Here is a 4188-nt window from a genome sequence, read left to right as displayed (position 1 = left end):
AGCGGCAGTAGCGCGCGAATGTGGATGGTGTCGACTCGTCCCTTGGTCGGGCTCTGGTAGCGGACGAAGATGTCGTCGACGTAGACGACGGCGATGATGTAGCCTCCGTCATCAAAGATGATGCGGAAGAGGTTTGGGTCGGCGGCGCACTGCTCGAACCCGCACGCCTTGAGGACGGCGGTGTTCTCCTTCTGAAAGATGGCGCCACCTTGCTTGGTCCCCTCCCGAGGCCCTTGAGCAGACGGCACGCCTTGAACTTTGGGGCTGCTCAACGTACATCTCGACATCGAGCTTGGTGGTGGAGGTGAACGCCTTGACGACGTCCCAGCGCTCGAGCTCGTCGTCGTTGGCTTGCAGTCGGCGAGGAAGATGAAGAGCGTCTCGATCCGCAGCGTGCCGCAGTAAGTCTTCCGTGTCTTCTACAAGGACGACGGCTCCGTCGACCGCTTCAAGGCGCGCTGGGTCGCCTGCGGGTACAGCCAACGCCCTGGCATCGACTACCTCGAGACTGACACGCGGGGAAAGCAACTTCTCGGAGCTTCCGGCTTGAGCACTTGAGCACTGGATCTTAAGGGGGCGGAAGGGGCTAAAATCCCGACCAGTGAGACTCCGCCTATGCAACACCCCAGAGAGGGGCTGCCATCGCCGAAGCTGTGCCTAAGCATAAATAACTCTTAAACCCGCAGCGGCCCAGGGGGCCTTGGGGGCAGCCTGCCTGCCGGACCGCCGCCGCACGGCGCTAAGCACCAGAAGATGAATGTAGTTGATGGATCGGGCTATCGTCCGTGTGCCTCCCCCCTCCTTTGCGTCAGAGTGGGACCTACGCCGCGCCGGGTATGGGGCGCGCCCGGTCCTCGACGGAGCCGCGCGCCCCGAGCGACCCAGGCGGCGCGAGTAGTCGTCGTTGAACCTCCGGCACGTAGTTGCCCGTGGTTAGCGCCCGCCCGCCCCCCGCCGTCCGTCGCCTCGCAAAAGAAAAAAGCATCATCAGCAGCAACAGCAGCAGCAGCAGCAGCAGCAGCAAAGGAGCAGCGCCACCGCGCCGCCGCCGCCGCCCGCGCGCCGCCGCCCATTTGTTTGCTGCGTGCTGCTGCAGCCGCCTCCGCCAACGCCGCAGGTAGGTGATCCGAGAATGAGGAGCCAGAAAGCGACCTCCCAGAAAGCGATCTCCAAGTTGTTCGCCTTCTTTCTTTTTTCGCGCAGTCCGCGCGAAATTCTTTTTTCGAACCGGAATCGGGTCGAGCCAACGCCGATGTGCAAGCCAGCGTCGCTCAAGCCTGCGCTCAGGCCAAACATCGTCCACCTCTCTGAGATCCCGCCCGGGTACAACCTTGACCTCTCAAAGTCGTCTCATTTCAGAGTCAACTTCTCAGTCGGCCAGGCGGCCGCGTCGGCGCTCGACCCAAGTCACAACGAGTTCTTCAACCTCGCCACCGACATAGTCCCACTCGTCTACTTCTCTGCCGAAGCTTTACGGCTTGCCACCACTGCCGACGGCGGCAGCGGTCTTGACAGGGGCGGCGGCGGCGCGGCGCCAGCTCTCTCGGAGGCTGTCCGGATGTGCATCTTTGCGACCGTCCTCCAGCATGCCACGTCGCTCTTCTCTCACACGTTTACGTGCTGCTCGCCGCGTGCCTCCCGCACGGTGAAGCACGACGAAAAGCACTCCCATCCCTTCTGGCCTGCCCTCGAGACGGAGAAACTGCCACCGCTTGCAGTGCCAGGGTTCACACTAGGCCGAGTAGGGGTGTGGACAACCGCCGCAGATCCACACTAGGACCTCGTAGCACAGTGGGCGCTCCACCGCCCCCCCACACTCTCTCAGGTGTGGCACGTGGACTACGCGGGCGTGCTCATCAACTTCCTGTGGAACGGCCCCGTCATGGCCTTCATCGCGGCGCGCCCTCTCCCCTAAATATGAATAGTAGTCGGCAGCCGTAACTCCAAGATCGGACCCCTACCCACGCCCAAGCGACAGCGACAAGGGACGTGGCGTCAAAACCACACACAAGGACTGTGTGTGTGGGGGGGGGGCGGGGGGAGGGACTCGTGCTCACTGAGACAGACAGTGAAGCGCGCAGAGACACGAGGGGCGAGGGCTGATACCAAGAGGAGCGAGCAAAGAGGAGGGCCTCGAAATCTCTCCCTCAACCTGGCTGCACGGCTGTGCGCCGCGCCCCTTCACGCGCTCAGCTGTCGAGCAGGCGCCCTCTCTCGGCCTCGACGCCTTCTGGCACCCGTGGGCCGCCATACTAGCGGCATCGAGCGCGCTGCTGCTCGGCGGCGCGGTGAGATGTAGCTCTGACGCAGCCGAGAGACCGCCGAGAGACAGCCGAGACGCAGCCGAGATCCAGCCGAGACCTCGCAGCCGAGATAGAGCTTCGCTGATCTCGGATGATCTCGGCTGATCACGCCTCCCCTCTGCCAGGTGCGGCTCATGCTGCCGGGCTCGATCGCAGACGCGCCCGGCTACGAGCCCGAGGACTTCATCACGGCGAGATGCGCGCCGAGATGCGCCGAGATGCGCTGAGTTCTTTGAGACTCTACGAGAGCCGAGATGCGCCGAGAGCAGCCGAGATGCGCCGAGATGCGCCGATATGCGCCGAATGGAAGTAGACTCGGGGGACTAGTGCAGGCGCGCCACCGGCCTCGCAGCCTGTGAACGGCGTCTCGTCTCACACGTGCAGTGGCCGCGCACAGGCTTGCACCGTCAGCCCGCCGCGGCTCGTCTTCTCCGCCGCCGCGATCTTGCCCGTGTACGCCCTCACTGTCGCCGCGGCGGCGCAGGGCCACGCCCCCGCCCTCTTCTCCGCCGCGGTGTTGCCGGCCGCGCTTCTGCTCAAGCTGCGACACTGGCCCGAGAGCCTGTTTTCCGCGTCGTCCGCGTTTGACCGCTCGCCGCTGCACAGCCACAGCGTGTGGCACTTGCTTGTGTGGGCCGTGCAGGATCCACACACGCCTCCCCTCTCCCTGGGCTCGTGGAGCAGCGAGGGGTTTCACGGGCGGCTTCTTCTGGGGAGTAGGCGGGCTATCTCGAGCTCTTTGAGCGGGCGCTGCGCGGCACCGGCAGCGCGGAGGGGGCATGTGCGACAAACGGAAGAGCGTGCTGGTATCTTAAATAAGACTGTCTTTGACTGCTAGTTAGCTACCAGGGCCCTCTTCTTGTAAACCGATTCTCCCTGCAAGTGTACCTTACTAGCATTGTTCCATCATAAAGGTGTGCCTTATATAGTGATTCGGCCGCTCTCGAGCACATGGCGCATGCCTCGCCCACACGCGCGCGCGAGCGGGTACGACCAGGGAAGCAAAACCAAAAGTTGCTGTGTGAACTATAGGAAGACGCTGATCATACGGCTTTAGATCAGACGCCGTTCACACCGTCTCCCCAATTATCACACTCACACTGACAAGTGTGGGGAGGCAAGGCACTGTGAATCGCCTTATCATGATAACTTATCTCTCACAACACACAAGGACTTTGCGGAGATCAGCAGGAGGATGTACGACGAGATTAGGGAGCAGCAGGGACCCGAGGGACCATGTGGAAGACGGCTAGTGCTAGTTAGTCCCCCATCGGGAGGACGACCCCGGCTAGTCGCCGACCACACCCACAAAGAACCCTGCACAAAGATCGCAAGGGCGGGGGCCTGTTCCTTTTTACCCATCTCACAGTAGAGAGGTGTCCGTTTTTATTTATTTATTTAGGACGGGACCCCTCTCTCTCGAGGTTCTCGAGGTGGATATCCTTTGGCCGCGTTGGGTAGCGAGGATATGTGTAACCCGAGCCACGGAGGCGTGTTTTCTGACGGCCGACCGTCAGTGCACGGAGGTGCCCCTTCTCCGACTGCCCCGGCTAGTTCCCGAGGTCGCGCGGGGCTGACCCCTGCGTCCCCCGAGACCTAGCGCGGGTGGGTTGGAGGGGGCTCGCTGCAGGGAAGGGCTGTGTAAGAAGCCGATCCCCGTAGTCCGCCCCGCTCCTCCCCATCGGGCCGCATGAGCGGCCACGCCTTCCCAGAATTCGTTTTCCCCCCTGGGTCAGGCGCGGCGGGGGAATGGCCCAATCCCCCGGGGGCGGTCCGACCAGCGATCCCAAAAAGTGGCCCCTTTTGCGAAAGGAAAAAAAGGGGGGCCCTCGGGGGTTCGGGTCACGCTTGGTCCGGCCCCCCTCGGAAGGGGGGAAGGGAAATT

The 4188-nt window shown here is 63.0% G+C and overlaps 1 protein-coding gene across 1 annotated transcript in view; it reads right to left on the bottom strand.

Moving 5' to 3' along the window:
- The window catches only part of EMIHUDRAFT_118863 (hypothetical protein), a gene marked incomplete at both ends in the record, with an annotated part of 8367 nt that overhangs the window by 1585 nt on the left and 2594 nt on the right, over window positions 1-4188 (bottom strand). The window lies entirely within an intron of this gene.

This window comes from Emiliania huxleyi (genome assembly GCF_000372725.1).
Source record: "Emiliania huxleyi CCMP1516 unplaced genomic scaffold EMIHUscaffold_431, whole genome shotgun sequence".
NCBI lineage: Eukaryota > Haptophyta > Isochrysidales > Noelaerhabdaceae > Emiliania > Emiliania huxleyi.
This window is presented reverse-complemented; position numbering and strand designations above follow the sequence as displayed.